The 17,790-nt window shown below is 42.7% G+C and overlaps 1 protein-coding gene across 2 annotated transcripts in view; it reads left to right on the top strand.

Annotated features, from left to right (window-relative positions):
- The first annotated feature begins 740 nt into the window (after positions 1 to 740).
- Positions 741 to 17,790, top strand: part of ADGRF5 (adhesion G protein-coupled receptor F5) — a 106,891-nt gene continuing 89,841 nt past the window's right edge. Inside the window, exons 1-2 of one of the 2 annotated variants that reach the window (XM_017847686.1) lie at positions 741 to 1,866; positions 2,128 to 2,338. The gene's annotated coding sequence lies outside the window, so the exon portion shown is untranslated. Of the gene's footprint in view, positions 1,867 to 2,122; positions 2,339 to 17,790 lie in introns of those variants that run through there. The other variant, XM_017847691.1, reaches the window with a different exon arrangement.

Below are 17,790 nucleotides of genomic sequence, written 5' to 3'. Positions count from 1 at the left end.
GTGCACAGAGCCTGCCCGTGGTGCGCTGCTTCCAGATAAATGCTGACTTCACCGGGGTTTTCCTCCCCTCCCCACCACCTCACTGTTTTCTAAGCTTCGTTCCATTCATGTGATTCTTCCCACCTCTCATGTCTCTATTCCTCCTCCCATATCCCTCCCTCCTCTTTTCCTCTTTCCTTTTCACTGCCCCTTCTTTCTCCCTCTTCCTCCCCTCACCTCCAACAGACTCCCATTTCCTTCACCCTTGCTAGCTTTAGTCCTCTTTCTTGTGAGCATATCTAAGACTTCACTTATGGAATAGAGGTTGTTGCCTACTTATAATAATCTCTGCGAGGCTGCAATACACAGCATATTACAAACTACAGCATTTTAATAATATTCAGCACTAGCTCTGCAATACCACTCATGAAGTTGCTCCACTTTTTAAAACTGTAACAACAGTCTTGTGTTTTCCTCTAAGTCATATATTCTCCTTTCCCTAACATGTAATAACTGTAATTTATTTAATTTTATTTTGTAAAGACAGGGTCTCACGCAGGCTGGTCTCAAACTCCTGGGCTCCAGCAGTCCTCCTGCCTCACCACGCGAGTAGCTGGGACTTGTACAGGTGCGCACCGTCACACCCAACAGCAACTGTAGTTGATGACGCTCCTCCTCCTAACGTTAAACCCACACAAACCAGACACTGCTGGATCCTGAATGCGAGGGATATAACAGTGAAGCAGACACAGTCCTCGACCGCACAGAGGGACAGCCAAGAAGGAGACAGAGAGACAAGTAGGCAGGCTTCCTTGCTTTAGTGTTACGAGAGAGACAAGCATGGTTTGCTTGGAAGAATGCCAAAGGGGCCCAGAAATTGGAAAATGCATTCTGAAGGATGTGAGATTCAAGGAATTGGGTCATGGAGGGGAGGACATGCTTCATTGAGTGGAGAGAAGTGGGGAAGGAGGGAATGAGAAAGGGCATGAGGAGAGTGCAGGTGAAAGTGGACTTTGAGGGAAAGTAGGAGAGATTGGCCATTGTGCATTTAAGGGTTTGGTCTATATCCTTAAGCTCCTGAAATATTTTAAGTATGGGAATCCCACCATGAAGATGGCATTTGAAAGACATTGCCCTGGTTGCTGGGAGGAGAATGGATAGGAAGTGAGGGAAAAGATGGGCAAGGAGACCACTGTGTGATTTTAACTCAGTGATATGTTTGTGGTCTTTGTCTGCTCACATCCACAACCCAGCATCCACCCTCCTCCCTGTCTGCCACCTTGCAGCAGCTTCCAAGTGTACTGCTGTTCGAGGACTGACTGTCACCCCCACTGAACACAATGCAGGTAGTCCAGGCCTCTCAACAGCTCAGTGTGTGAAAATCCACACAGCCCGAGGTTCCCACCTTCTTTCTACAGCCAGGATTGGGTTGGTGAGTCTGTGACCTGGTATGGTTGCATAGAGTCCTGTGCTCCAGAGAGTCCCCACACTTGCTTTAATGTTCTGTTGTCATCGGGTGTCACATTTTTGTTTTACATGGAACCCCATAAATAATGTAGAGGATCCTACTTCTCGCAATCCATGGATGGTGGCCTCCTGATAATTCTTTAAACTCTAGGGCAAAATGGCCTGAGGACTTTGGAGTCAGTCCAAGATTAAGAAAGATCACACTTTCCAAAGACAGAGCTTAGAGGGTCTTTCCTGAGGCTGGGAATGGAGTCTTCCAGAGCCTGTTCTAACCTGCCTCTCTAACCAGCTGCTTTGTAACATGACATCTGGCCTGAGGCCAGAATATGCTTCAGCACAATGGAAGAGGATGAGGACATCATTGACTTTTGCAGAGTTAAACACTTAGAGGAACTTCAGGAAGAAAGCACTTGGTAAAAGGTAAAGTTGGCTGGCCCATCAGCTCCTTGCCTGGGGTCCTGCTGCTTCTTTTCACAGTTCTCCGTGTTTATTCTCTTCTTTCCAATGGCCAGAAGACAAGTTTCTTGTTTCCTCTAGGGACCCTGGAGAGAGGCATCAGGCACCAAATACAGGATATCATGTGGAGAGGATCTCTTATTTATTACAGTCCCCATATTACTTCCCTCCCCAAGCCCCGCCCCTACCTCCAGTCACTCAGTGTCTCCCGGCTTCTTCCTGCAGCAGAGAACAGAAGGCATTTCACCTCTGCTCCCGACAGCCTGGGAACCTGCAAGATTCCCAGCATTTGAAGTCTGGTCTTGTGAAACCCCACCCTCCTCTGGCTGTGTAATTGAATGGGATACCCTCAAGGTTCACCTCACCTGAGAGGTTTTGGGGCAGATCAGCAGTAAGGTATTAAATTTTAGGAGCCTGCAAACCCCAGAAGAGAAAGGTAAGTACCTGCATTGTTTTGATTTGTCATGTTAAATGTGAATCCAGCTGCTCTGGAGTAGATGTGCATTTCCACGTGGCTTTTCTAGTAGGCTGCATGCTCTCAACCTGTGTGTCTTGTGGAGATTTACTGATGTACAAGACTGTGAGGACTAAAGAGGGGATATGACATATGGATTTTTCAAATCTGTACAGCTTTGGATAAAGAATGCCAGTCAGTATACAGATCATGGCGGCGATTCTTATTTTCTTTGGAGTGCACATCTCATTAGAAGTAGTTTGTTTTTTGGCATCTGCATAGGGGTAATTTTTACTAACTGCCTTTTCTTTTTAATAGTATAGACCTCTACCATGATTTTTTTGTTCTTCCTTTCTGAGGTTTTCAGTTAAAGAAATATTAGATTTGACAGAGAATTTGCTAACAGAAATAGGAACAGGTGTTCCTAATTTAGAGTGCCTATGTGCTGTAAGTAAAAAAAAAATGAGTACTTTGTTCAGGGATCTGGTGGACTTGGTGGACTTCCACATTATTTTCTAGAATTTGTGGTGAAACAGTTGTTATTCCAGAAGTTTCCTGAAATTCAATACAAGCAGTGACAATGAATATCCAGGGATGGCTCAGAGGCTGTGGTGGTGGTTGTCTGTAGGGATGATACTCACTCCTTAGCTGGGTGCCCTTGTTGGTCACTGTTAAGGCTCAAGATGATAGGTCACTGAGACTCAGAGAAGAGCCAGGTCTTATTTAAGTACCACTACGTATTTCTCTGGATTTTTTTTTTTTTTTTTTTTTTGGCATCTTACGTTTTTATTGTTTCATTTTGTCTTCACAACCAGCCTCTACTCTAAGAGAAATAATTTATACAGACTTCATGGAATATCAAACAATTCATACCTATGTATTGAACATTTACTTTCTTTTCTAGTTTATTTAGCTCTAATGCTCATAATTTCTTACCACTTATGTATTTTACATCAATACAGTCTCCCTCCATTCTATCTTCCATACTCTGCTACAGGGCTCTTCGGAATTTGCAGTTCTAATAACGCCACTCTCAGTGATTTTATATATATATATATATATATAATTTTTTTTTCTGAGACTGTGTCTTGTTCTGTTGCCCAGTCTGGAGTACAGTGGTGCAATCTCGGCTCACTGCAACCTCTGCCTCTCAGGTTCAAGTGATTCTTGTGCCACAGCCTCCCAAGTAGCTGGGACTACAGGCACGCACCCCCACGCCCAGCTAAATGTTGTATTTTTAGTGGAGATGGGGTTTCACCATGTTGCCCAGGCTGGTCTTGAACTCCTGACCTCAGGTGATCTGCCCACTTTGGCCTCCCAAAGTGCTGGGATTACAGGTGGGAGCCACGGTGCCTGACCTCAGTGAAATATTTCTGTTGCACTCTGTTGCTTACAGCCTTGCTACCTAAAGTGTAGTCCAAGGACCAGCTGCATCAGGCATCAGCTGGAAATGATCACTTGGGAACACATTCCTTAGTCCCTCCCCAGACTTCTGAATCTGCATTTTAATCCCTGGGTGATGCATATGCACATTAAAGTTTGAGAAGCATTCACTTAAGGACGGTAGAAAAATCAAAGTCGGCTCCGTATTGTCCTGCCAGCCTCACCCTCTCAGCATCTGTCTTTGCAACTAAACTAAGTACCTTGCAGTTCCCTAATATGTGAATACTCTAACGCCTTCCTATTTCTGTGTGTGCTGTCCTCCCTGCCTGGGATACCCCTATTCATCTTCCCCACCCAATTGCCCATTAAGGCCTGGTTTGTACACCTTCATTCCCCTTCATCCCTCTTCTACTAAGCGATTCTCAGGTCTCTGATTTTTCTGGTACTTGGTGGAATGTTTTGACATATCCCTAAGCACATTAAATGATATTTGCTATATTTATTCTCACTCTTGAGGAGTTATTGGTCTTCTATGCCTAAACCCATAGCACTTGGCACAGTTTTGGGCACATAGCTTCTGCTCAATCAATTTTGTTGAATGAATGAATGAATGAATGAGCAAATGAATGTGTACATTGTCTGAAAAACCCTAATTAATTATGAGATAGAAATCTGTAGTTTGAATCTTCCAAACATAATTTTTAATCCTTATAGCATTTTCCCACACTCTTCTTTCTGAAATGTTGCTAGATTCATTTACTCACCAAATATTCTGAGTACTTTCCATGTGCCATGCCTTTTAGAATCTATTTCGTTATGTCTTTGTGACAGCCTCTTTCATTAGGTGTTTCCCTGTCGGTGCCCCGCATTCTCTGCCACTCTAAGTCAAGGACTCACTGAGTCCCTTTCACACGGCAAGCAGTGTGCTATGTGCTAGAGATGTAATGGCAAACAATACAGATGTGAGTCCTGCCTCCATGCAGCTCTCATCTGGAGGACTTACTTTTTGTCATCCTCTATGCTACTTCTCTTTTATGGAAGTATTAAGGAAAACTGAAATAAGCCTGATCCCTAACAAATGCTGGCACATCCAAGTAAAGGCCTTGAGAACTTGGAGCTTGAAGTCAGTGTGGTTCAGTAGAAAGAAAGCTGGACTGTGCTTTGGGGCCCCAGATTTAGTCCTGTGCCTGCAACTGTCTTGACATGTGACCCTTGGGTGGATCCACAACTTTTCTCTGAACCTTGAGTTTTTCAAGTGGTGAACAAGACAGAGAGCTACAGGGGAGAGAATCTCTGGTTTCAGAGTGCAAAGAGAAGACCATATCCACAGAGCCTCTGCACTCACATTCTCTCATGCTTCACGGCAGTTTGAAACGCAGTGTTCTGTATTTCTTTGAGTCAAGCCAGCTCGAAGAGATCTTAAGAGAGCCATTTTATTTACTATGCCCATGTGTTCAGCCATTGACATTAACATTGTGCTTTGGTACTTCCCCAAGAGCACAGTTGCCCGTGACTCCTGGGGAGCAGTGTCCTGCAACTCAGAGGAATCTATGAGGCATTCATCGTTGGGTGTAGAGCTGCTCTGAAGCAGGTTAGATGAGGAGGGAGGAAGGGCCTCCATTAAGCAATCCGTGCTTTAGGAAAGCAGCCAGGAAAAGAGAAGGAAGTAGCTCTACCAAGTGGTGCAGGAAAAATCTGGAAGCAGGTAGACGTATAGCCAGTTCCTGACATCATCCCTCACTGTAGCACAGCTAATAGGATTCCCTTTCTGACTACATGTGGTATTCTCCTTTTTCCACCCAAAGATTTGTGTCTTAGCCATATTTCACCTAGAATCAAATGTTGGAGAAGAGCATAGTATCATTGTCCCCCACGCTTTGCCCTCCCATAGAGCACATGGACACTTGGGAGAAAGCAAACAGACACAACCACCAGGTTTAGGCTAAAGCAAACTGCTGAGGTGCTCCCAAGGGACCGCTGTTTCTCTCTTCCAGCCTTCTTCTCTTCCTCCTCCGTTGTCCAGAGCTTCCAAATGACACGCCTCCTGCACCTCTGGAATCCCTTCTTGCTTACTGTTGCTCCTATGCCTTTCTGCCTCCAGGCCCTCTCCATGCCCACCTTGTCTATAGCTGCCTTTCAACAGCTGAAGGTTTTCTGTTGGTAATTTCTTACCCACTCAAGTTCACTTTAATCTCTGTCAATAAACACACGTTGTAACAACAAAAGGGAAGTTAACCTGCGTGAGAGGTTTCCTGTGGCCTGCCACAGATCTCAGGATGTATTTGTAATCAGCCTGGACTATATCTGACTCAATATTTCTTTTTTAATGAGAGGCATGTTGTGGGCTAGAAAGAGGCAGACCTGGTTTTTAATCTCCTGTCTTGAACAAGTAATTGTATCTTGCCAGGTCTTTGTTTTGTTTCTGAAAATATGAACTAATACTTAGTGCACAGTTATAAGAAGATTGATTATCTAAAGTGCCAAATAGGTTCCTTCAAAAAAACACCAGGTTGGCCCGGCGCGGTGGCTCCTGCCTGTAATCCCAGCACTTTGGGAGGCTGAGGTGGGCAGATCACGAGGTCAAGAGATTGAGACCTTCCTGGCAAACCTAGTGAAACCCTGTCTCTACTAAAAATACAAAAATTAGCTGGGCGTGGTGGCGCTTGCCTGTAGTCCCAGCTACTCAGGAGGCTGAGGCAGGAGAATTGCTTGAACCCGGGAGGCAGAGGTTGCAGTGAGCTGAGATTGTGCCACTGCACTCCAGCCTGGTGACAGAGCAAGACTCTGTCTCAAAACAAAACAAAACAAAACAAAAAACAAAAAACACCAAGTCTTAAAAGAGGAGGTTGGCCAAGATGGTGAAATGAGAAAACTGTCATTCACAGAATAGTTAAAGGAATATTCAGGGGACAGTTGAAAGTAAGAAGTACATCTTGTAGCACATGAAGGTTGCTTTTAAATACCTAAAGGTTGCTCTGTGTGGGAAAAGGGAAGGTCAACAGAAGATCAATGAGTGGAAATTATAGCGTAACAGATTTCAGCCCAATGTGTGGAAGGATTTACCCACCATCAAAATCATCTAAAAATGAGTGAGCTGCCTTGTGGTGTGGTGAACGCCTTGTCCCGGGCAATGTTCCAGCACCCTGGAAGACGGACTAGTGGCCAGGGTGTTCCCAAAGGGATGCCCACACTGGGTGGAGTCCGGGTGATGACCTCGAAGGTCCCTTCCCGCTCAAAGCTATCAAGAGTCTCGTGATGTCAGTGCAGTGATCCAAGCCACCAAATGAAGGTCTGCAAAAAAAGTCATCAGGCTAGAGTGAGGGCAGCTGACTTTCCATAAGCTAGCCCTAGCTATCTGCTGCAGTAAGTTTAAAATAGGGTCTTAGTAACAATGGAGTAGGCTGGACTTCCAGGAAAGAGCAAAAAAGAAATCAGAACAATGAGGAGGGAAAAGTTCACTGTAAACCACTCTTCTTGGGTTACTCTTTAACTAAATTGTGGGTTACTTCTTGTGCTGCAAACACATTCCTATTTGATGGAAAACTACCGCATTTATGTACGTTTTCAGCTCAAGTAGAGTCAGGCAAATAACAGCAAGACTCAGAGCTTTGGCTCTGATTTCTCCTCTAGCCAAAACGGAAACACAACTACATGGATATGGGTTCCTAGCCATTCAGAGATCTAATTTTAAAATGTGAAAAAGAAACTGATTCTACCATCTTCTAAATTGCAAGGACTATGAATGGAATATTTGACTTTTGGGGAGAGAAGAGAGCTGGCTGGAATTGTCTGCCTGCTGTGAGTCAAGTTCATTGGCCACTGCCTTCTACCCATCTTTCCTTTTCTGCTACATGAACCACCAGAAGACCTCTCTGCGAAGTAAGGACACGGAAACTTTTAGAGAAGTGAGACTTAGGCTTAGGTAGGCCCTATACACATCACCAACCACTCCAGGCAGCCCCAGAGCTTTCTGTTAATACTTTATCCTTTGTGGGCTCAAAGAACATGCAGTTCTGGACCCTTGCATGTTTCTCACCATGCTTGGGCAGCATCTCAGCGTGACTTTGCTTTCTTCAATCTCACTTTGAGATCCTGGGGGAAAAAAGCAGCAGTCCTTTCAACAGAAACAGTTGTAAGAAAATGCTATATATTTTCAAACCAAAACAAAGCCATGATATATTTTATTCTCAAGGCTTACCTAAATTAGCTTTCTTAAAAACACTAGCTTAAAAAAAACTTTTGAAATGTAATCAACTGTGCAGAACAAAATCATAGAAACCCTTGCAGACCAGTGTATTTATTTTTAGATGCACATCAGCCTACCCAGCATAGCAAAGCCACTGTCTAATGTCCAAAGCATGGCCCTGGGAATTTCCTCTAACAAGGCTGTGTTTCCGCCCATTGTTACAGCACAAAGGACAGAAGGAGGCCTGAGTAGAGGCTCATGTCAACCCCGCCTAGAGTAAAATCTGGAGCCTGTCATCACCTCGGTTGGATCAACGTGGTCTTGAGGGCCGGGGTCAAGAGGGAGATTGCCTGCCAACTCTGGACAGATGCAAATGAGTAGTCATCCAAAAATATTCCAGAGACCAGTGACGGCAATTCAAAGTAAAGGGTCAGCTTTCTTTTTGTAGTCAAGGATCTAAATCTCACCCGCACTGTGAAATGAATTCTGGTCTAGACCTGAGACAGTGATGCCATTTGAGGATCTTGGCTTGAATTGCAATTAAAAAAGGTATTTTAAGCATATTTTAGTTAAAAAAAAAGTCATAAATCTGTGTACACACAGCCCCATTAAACACACACATACACACACACACATACACACTCATTGGAGCAAGTATCAGATACCTGAATCGCCCAGAACTTTACTATTATTCTAGGCCAGTTTCTGATCCTTCATGTATTCATTGATGAAATGGGCATAATAGATCTCACATCCTATTAGTTTGGGGATAAATAAGGTATAATATTACAAACAATCTCACCCAAACTAGATTTTTACTTAAGTTTTTGCATCTTGATCCTAACATGTTTTGAGCTTCTTACAAGAAACTTCTGCACAAATATTTACTGTCAAGTCTCCAGGGGTTTTATTTGTTTGTTTTGCTACTACAGGAAAAGAAGACCAGTTTGTTACTTAATTGGCACACTTTACAAGCAGAGCTTTTCATGCCTTTGTCAAGTTCTTTCTACTCCTAGGGAAGGTCACTGCATTATTACTCAAAGCTGCAATGCTCAGGGCTATGTCTGGGGGTCTCTGGGGAAGATGAAGAGGTGGGTCTCAGGTCTGCACACAGCAGTCCACACCCATCCTGTCCGGTATTGAGTCTGTGATCTGCATTCCACAGCTCCATCACCACCCCTGCCCAATCAAAGGCTCAAGGAGCAAGGGGGACCTGCACGTACAAACACCAGCCTGAGCAGGGACTGGGTTGTTGGCCTCTGCTGGCAGGTGGATATCCCGACCCCAAGGTCGGCAGATTCAGGAAAACGTGTTGTAGTTCTTTGGTGAGAATGTGAGAATGTTAGTAAAAATGCCTTTTAGGATTGTTTTGTTTGCAAGTGTTTATTATCAGACACCCCTCAGGGGTTCACAGGGCAGGTTGCGAATGTCCGAAGTGGGGCCTGGGAATTTCCTTCCACAAAGCCTGTGCTTCTTCCTCTCTTTGTTACTCCTCAAAGAACAAGTTGAAGCATTATTAGAGATCCTTACTTAACCCTTTATCCTGCCCACTGCTTCTTCGTTTACATTACAGAAAATTCACGCTGCCAGCCATCTAAGGATCAAAAAGATGTTTGGGTTTTTGTTGTGGTGTGCACCCGCAGATGTGCACGTATGTGTGCATTTGTGTGCATGAGTATGCATATGTTTGTGTGTTAATGGAGAGGAAACAGGTAAAGCACAAAACGTATTGCATTTTAAGAGGTTTTCATTCAGTGTTATGACATGCACCCATCATTGGTCAGATCAGAGAAAACTTTCTTTATGGTAATATGCATTCCTGCTAAAAATGATGACTCAATTTCAGTTCCCTGTCTCTAGGGAAGGGCCGTCTTAGAATTATAGTTGCTTTTCACCTTTGGAGTCTACTTATTGGCTAAAAGCTGGGGTATAATGAGTTGAAAGATATTTCAACCAACCAAGAATTATTTATTGAATATATTCTATGTGTCTGAACTCTACTAGGTATTAAGAGAAACCAGAGATTCTGCCTGCAGGAAAATTCAAGACCATGTTTTTTTTTTTTTTTTTTTTTTTTTTTTTTTTTGAGACGGAGTTTCACTCTTGTTGCCCAGGCTGGAGTGCAGTGGCGTGATTTTGGCTCACTGCAACCTCCGCCTCCTGGGTTAAAGTGATTCTCCTGCCTCAGCCTCCCGAGTAGCTGGGATTACAGGCACCCGCCACCGCACTGGGCTAATTATGTATTTTTAGTAGAGATGAGGTTTCTCCACGTTGGTCAGGCTGGTCTCGAACTCCTGACCTCAGGTGATCTGCCCACTTCGGCCTCCCAAAGTGCTGGGATTACAGGCATGAGCCACCGCGCCCGGTCAAGAGCACCTATTTATACATATATACAAACACACAAACTCAACGTCTTGCAAGTGAGAGTGCAAAGAAGCCAGACATTTGTATGGTCTAAGGCCAGGAAAGATTAGAAGAGGGACATGGGCCCTCATCCAGCCTGGAACTCTTCAATTATCCCCAGAGACATCTTTATGATGTCTTCATTGTCCTTAAATCTCCAAGCATCAGCGCGGCCAAGTGTGTGCACCATGCACATACACATGTACACACATGCACACACAGCCTGCTCTCGGGAAACAGCTGTGCCTTCTTGGAGGAAATAATGCCGTTGGCCTTCTCACCATCAACTCTACGCCAGGATCAGCCTCAATACCCATCTCTTTTGCCCTCTTGTTTTGTCCCAAGGGAAGAGGGACCCTTCCCTGCATCCAGAGCTCAGCTCTCCCACGCTCCTGCCTTCTGTTCCCATAGCCTCACTAGGCTCCCCTCTTATTGGTCCTTTTCTGTTATCATTTAATTATGCTTAGGTCCTTCTCATCTTAAAACAATAGGAGCAGAAGCTCTTCTCACCCCGTATTTTTCCTTACCTGTGCTTCCATCTTCATTTCCCCTCACCACAAAATTCTTGAAAGGATTATGGCTAGTCATGTCTTCATATCATCACCAACCATTCACATTGTGTTGTGTCTACGCTACCCCAGTGCACCTCAGCAAATGCTTTTGCCAAGATTCTCTACGACCTCTGTATCCTCAAATCCAACTCATTTACTGTCAGCAGGACTTCACACTGCTCTCCACTTCCTCTAGTCTTGTCCCTGCCTTCTAGGACACCAATGCTCCTGGTCTTCCTCCTTCTTCTCTGGCGCAACTTCTCAGTTTTTCTTTTACAGGTTCCTTTCCCTCTGCCATTTCCTCAGCTTCCCAGTGGCTGTAACCAGGGCCACCTTTTCTCCATTCATTCTGTCTCCCTGCTGTGGTTCATTCCTCTGCCTGGATTTCTCTTTCCTGCCTTCTCTGTTGATATAGTTTGGCTGTGTCCCCACCCAAATCTCTCCTTGAGCTGCAATAATCCCCACATGTCAAGGGTGGGGCCAGGTGGAGATAACTGAATCGTGAGGGCGGCTTCCTTCATACTGTTCTCATGGTAGTGAATACATCTCATGAGATCTGATAGTTTAATAAATGGGAGTTCCCCTGCACAAGCTCCCTTTCCTGCCACCATGTAAGAAAGACATGACTTTGCTCCTCCTCACCTTCCACCATGATTGTGAGGCCTCCCCAGCCATGTGGAACTGTGAGTCTATTAAACCTCTTTCCTTTTTAAATTATCCAGTCTCAGATATGTCTTTATTAGCAGCGTGATAACAGACTAACACATCTGTCAAGTAAACTATCCTCCTAAGTCCATTTTAAATGTCACCAAATTACTTCTTTTTTACAGGTCACAGCATCCCTGTGCAGAACTGATCTCCCTGCTAAGTGCTTTGCAGCACTGTCCCAAGCCTGTTTTACAGTGCCTTTCGTGTTTGAAATCTCAGTAATTGTTCACATGCACTTCTTTCCTAGGACATAGGGATGCTATCTTATTCATCTTTTTACTCCTCTCCCCTAGCACAGTACCTGGCACATTCGGCATTTCATGTAGAGTTAGGAATGCAAAAGTGTCACTTCAGTGATTTATCTCTTCTTTAAGTAAAATAACATCTTGTACTTTCAGGATGGATGTGTTCATAAATTTTAATTTTAATATAATTTTTGAAACTTTACTCACATTTGGGCTACTAACAAACTTTTACCTTTTTCTTAAGATCAAAATCACAATTATTAACACTTCCTATAGGAGTTTTTAATTCCTGTTTAAAAGCAGAAATGAATGACATTTGGACTTCATTCACATTTTATTTAAATCATCACTCTGGGAGAATTTCCAAATGTGTCATGAGTGACACTGCATATTCATGCACCTGAGGTGGAGTTGCCATGGTATAGCATAACTAATATTTTTCAAGATTGTCTCCCCACTGCAGGTGCTGGTGTTGCATAAATTTTCCACAGCTCACCTGCAGAACTTGTCTACTCTTCTTTCAAAGCCATGGAGATTGATTTACTGACCAGTCTGAAGGTGAACAATGGTGGCCACAGAGAATGAGCCTAAGCACCGAGCCAGTACAGATTCCACCCAGCCTCCTGTCTCCCAGAAGTTCATAAGATAGGGATGTATCTTAGGGTACAAGGCCAGAGGTTCTCTCAACTCTGGGTGGCAGATGGTATGCTACACCCTCTGTTGGACTGTGAAGAGAAAGTATGTGCCCTGTTCTATATTTTGAAAGATCTTATCCCTTTAAAAATCTCTATTTTGGGTTTTTGTAATAATAGATGTATAATATATTAGTATAAGAGAACTGTAAATGACATATAAAATATGTTATTTACATGGAGATGCAAAGCACAGTTTGTGCAAGTGTGGTCTAGAGACCAGTACTTGATAAACTGGCTGGATGCTGATCAAAATGCGTATCTCTGGGTTCTACCTGAACCTACTAAATTGAAACCTGTCTGTGTAGGAAGATGGGGGTAGGAGCAGGACAGGGAGCAATGCTGCAAAATATGCATTTTTCAACCAGCACCTTAGGACAGGAGTCCCCAACTTGTGGGCCATGGACCAGTGCTGGTCGATGGCCTATTAGGAACCTGACGACACAGTAGGACATGAGCCATGGGAGAGCCAGCGTTATTGCCTGAGCTCCACCTCTTTTTGAATCAGTGGTGGCATTCAATTCTCATGGGAACTTGAACCCTATTGTGAACTGTGCATGCGAGGAATCTAGGTTGCATGCTCCTTATGAGAATCTAATGGTTGATGATCTGAACAGTTTTATCCTGAAACCATACCCCCGCTTCTCTCGCTTCTGGTCTTCTAGAAAACTTGTCTTCCATGAAACCAGTTCCTGGTGCCAAAGAGGATGAGATCACTGCCTTAGAAGTACTTCCAAAGTATGATGCACATTTAGTCAGGCATAAAAACAATGTTTAGAAAATATCTACTAGCTTTTTAGAAAAGTGTTTACACTGGTGGCAGGAGGATCCCTCCCTGTATTTCTCTGAGTGGGTTAACGATTTTGCAGTCCAGGCTCATGTTTGCAGGAACATTCTTCCTGCTGAATTGTACCCTTTGTTGGGACTACAGGTTTGGAACAGAATTCTATATCGCTTTGTACCATCCTTCGAACCATCGTATGTTTAACCTTTCATTTGTTTAGGCTTCAGCAGCTTATCTTGAAGCATAATATAGTATAGTGATAAGAACTGGGTTTGGGATTCAGAGTCTGCCTCAAATTCTTCAATTTGCCAGACTTTCAATCTATGTAGATTTTAAACCACGTTTGGCCAGTTGTTTAACCTTTCTGAGCCTCCTTCTCTAAAATGGGAGTAGCTAACTAGTTCATGGAGTGTCGTGAAAACTAAATGACATTGTGCATTTAAAAAGTTTGTTAAAAAACACTCAGCAGAGACCCTGTGATGGAAGTGTTTCTCAATAAGAGATAGCAATTAAAAATAGCAATAGTATCATCATCACCAACAACAATAAACTTGCTGTAAGAAAGAAATCATCCACGAGTTTCCCAGCATTAAGATAGTATTCTGCACAAAGTAGGTACCCAGAAACACTTGTCCAGCGAATGAATATCCTATTTGTGAATATGAGTACATATATTGGGAAAAGGATAGGATTTCAAAAATAAAAATATGTAACCAAACTGCTAACACAACCTGATGTGTGACTGTAGATCGAACCTCAGCTGCTCTTGATAAAACAGCACCTTTCTGCAAAATTCATCCATTTTCTCAGAGATAGTCTATAAGTTCTTCTTACTTACTTTAGCAGGCAGTTATGCTTTTTTTTTTTTTTTGTATGTGTGAGTTTCATATTTGATGTAAATTTCTATATTCAGGATTTTTTTCCTCTTTTGACTTGAGACTCACCTTTAGTCAACAATTTCCTGTGACAATTTTCAGGAACATGCAGACTTTATTTATTGTAATGGATTATCCTTCAAAAACAAGATTTATAATTGATGAATTGGTCAGTGCCTATAGCCTGTTTACTGATATGCACTAGTTCCATTTTTAAACCCAATTACTCAAACCACCAAACCAAATGCACACACATGCATGAGTGCATGCATGCACACATGCAGACACACGCACACATCTCTAATGGTTATGCATGTGGGATCTGAGCTGTGGACTTATAAAGTATTATGTCAAAGAAAGAGGAAAAGGAAGAAAGAAATATTAGCAGTCTAGAGATAAGATAACCATATTTAGAGAAAGAAAGGAGACGAAAGAGAAATAGAGAGACTATGAATAAAAAGTGTCCTATGTGCAGGCTTCTCATGACAGAAGCATCTTAGGATCTTCTGGTCCATTTTCTTCCTAGCATGGAGGACTTAATACTCACCAAGCTCTGCTCTAAATACTTAATTTGGAACACTTCATTTAATATGAGAAAATTGCACTGTCTCTGTTTTAAAGATAAGAAAACTGAGGATCAGAGATTAAGTAACTTACCCAAATTTCAATAGCTGGAAGTGGTAGAACTAGGACTTTAACCCAACAGCCTGGTGCCATAGCCCGTGCTTTTACCCTCTTAAGCAGCTCTAATAGTGTGCTGCCTTAGGGATTCATTCATAACAAACATGGATTAAGCACCTGACTACTCTGTGCCAGATACTGTGCTAAGTGCTAGACATAGAACAGTAGGTAAATGAGGTCCTACCCTGGGGTGGTGTGCGAGGTGGTAGTATCACAGGACAGTGGAGGAGCCCATAAATAAAGCATTGTAATGCAGTTCAGTAGGTGCTTTGACAGGGGAGGAGGTGATGGGAGGTGTACACACAACTAGAGGAAGTCAAAGGGAGGCTTCTTACAGGGAATGACCTTGACCTGGGCCGTGAAGGACTGTGAGAGTTGGCAGACTATAGAACACAGAGCATTCAGGGTGCTAAGGAGGTTCAGAAAGGTCAAGTAAGACGAGAAAAAAGGAGTAATTAGCTTGACTGTGGTCATTTCACAATGTATATGTATAGCAAAAAAGCATGTAGTGCACCATAAATATACTTTTTATTTGTCAATTTTACCTCAATAAAACTGAAGAGAAAAAAGGAAGGAGTAGGAAGAGGTGAAGCTGGCTCTTAGGCAGAAGCCCTGGCAATGAAGCATCTCGGCTGAAGATAATGACGTGTGGGGAGAGAAGAGATGGCCCACAGATGAACCTAGCAGCCCATCTAGCTGCCAGTGTTTCTCTAAATGTATGCGGAGGTTCTGATACAGCTGACACAGGCCTGGGAACCAGACATTAATAGTTTCTCAAAGCGAGAACCACAATGGTAAAAAATAAATAAAATAAAAATAACCATGCTCTATCTCAGTGGTTATTAAACATTTGTGCACATCAGAATCACCTGGACAGCTTGATAGCTTGTTAAAACACTGGTTACTGGGCCTCACTTCCAGAGTATTAGATTCTGGAAGTCTGGGGTGGGCTCTAGAATTTGCCTGCCTGTGTTTCTTTTTTCTTTTTTTTTTTCTTTTCTTTTATTTCTTTGTTTCTTTCTTTCTTTCCCCTCCTTTCTCTCCCCTCCTTTCTCCCCCCCTCCCCCCCCACCCGCCCCGCAACTTTCTCTCTTTCTTTCTTTCTTTCTCTCTTTCTTTCCTTCTTTCCTTCGAGACAAGGTCTCTCTCTGTCACCCAGGTGGGAGTGCAGTGTCACACTCATAGCTCACTGAAGCCCCAAATTCTTGGGCTCAAGTGATCCTCCCACTTCAGCCCCACAAGGAGCTAGGATTACAGGTGCTTGCCAGCATGCCTGGCTTTTTATTATTTGTAGAGACAGGGTCTTGCTATGTTGCCTAGGCTGGTCTGAAACTCCTGGCTTCAAGGGCTCCTCACACCTCGACCTTCCAAAGTGCTAGGATTAGAGATGTGAGTCACTGAGCAGGCCTAGAATTTGCATTTCCATCAAGTTCCCAGAATGTTGGGGCCCACATTTTGAACCACTGCTCTGTCTACTGAGCAGACTCTGAGTGTGAAGCCAAGAACTTAGCCAAAGCTATTTGAGTGATTCTTAGGTTGCACTAAAATTTGAAAATTATTGGGAGGAAGAATTACTAAATCTCTTATCTTCTTTGTTGTAAGTGCTCCTTTAACTTTTAATTATTTCTGTAGTTTACGAAAATCCAACCCAAATATTCCTGATATTTTGGTTCATTTTGGTCTGTAAGGGGTCAAAATATAAGGACGTGTAGGGTTCTTTGGAATTTCAAAAATCAGCCCTCTGAAATTTCTCTTTGCAAAGCAGGAAGTCACTTGCTGCTGAGAGCAAACACTTGAGTCAACCGTTTGCCTCGTTAGAGGGCTTCAGAGCTGTGGCTTCTGAGCACATTTCTCTACATTTTAGAATGGTGTGAATCTGAGTCTTTACAGAATAGGTTATACAGGTGGAAATATGAGATCTGTGTCTCTAAGTGTGGCCAACTGGCTGAGGCTGAAATATATCCTAATGTCTTTATTTCCTCCATTGTAGATAAGGCAGGAGGCAGCTGGAAAATCAAAAATTCCCTTGAACGAAGGAGAATTGGAAGGACGGATAGGGAAGAAGAGGTCCTATGTGCTTATTTTCCCCTTTGCTTACCAAAATCCAACAAACGGCAACTATCTTCTCTAATGTCATGGTCACAAACTAAATTTCTCAAAACAAATATTTAGAAGAAAAAGATTGATGTGGAAAATATAATAGCAAGTGGCTGAATTAATCTTTAACATGAGTGAAGAATCAAGAGTTGCACCTCTTCACCCCAGGTTACACCAAAATCCGTGCACACTCAGTCCCAAAGTAAGTCCTGCAGAACCTCACATATGGGAAAAGTAAAAGTCAACCATTAGTATGGTTGGTTTAGCGTCTAAGGAAAACCATATTTTTCAATCCGTGTTTGGTTTCAGATACAGAACTACAAATACCAACTGTATGTATTGAAAAAAAATATCCACATAAAACTGGGTCCTTGAAATTCAAACTCCTGTTATTCAAGAGACAACTGTAATTTAAAATCACAAGAAATAAGTTCTCATGAGCATTTTATAATCATTCTAGTAGTCTAAACTCCTCCATCTATAGTACTAAAATGTAAATGCCATTGAGAACATCTGGAAGTAGCTGGAAATCTTCATTCATTGAAAGTGGGTTCAATTCCATTGACAATCTCTATTACATACAGAAAAAATGGGCTAAATATATGTTTGAAGATTTTTCAGCACTACGCAAGTTTTCACCTTTAGTATGTCAGTAAAATTAATTAGTTGAAGCTTCCCATTCCATGTCCTCACAAACAAAATTCAACCTTTAATGAAAGTCACTTTTGGATTTTGAAACAATGAGTTCAAAGGGAAGTTACTAAAAATAGTTGAAATTAACATTGATTGTAAAGGAAATAAACAGAAAATTACTTTTTTTTTTTTTTTT

The sequence above is a fragment of the Rhinopithecus bieti genome, unplaced genomic scaffold (genome assembly GCF_001698545.2).
Source record: "Rhinopithecus bieti isolate Rb0 unplaced genomic scaffold, ASM169854v2 scaffold_28517, whole genome shotgun sequence".
In the NCBI taxonomy this organism is placed as follows: domain Eukaryota; kingdom Metazoa; phylum Chordata; class Mammalia; order Primates; family Cercopithecidae; genus Rhinopithecus; species Rhinopithecus bieti.
This window is presented reverse-complemented; position numbering and strand designations above follow the sequence as displayed.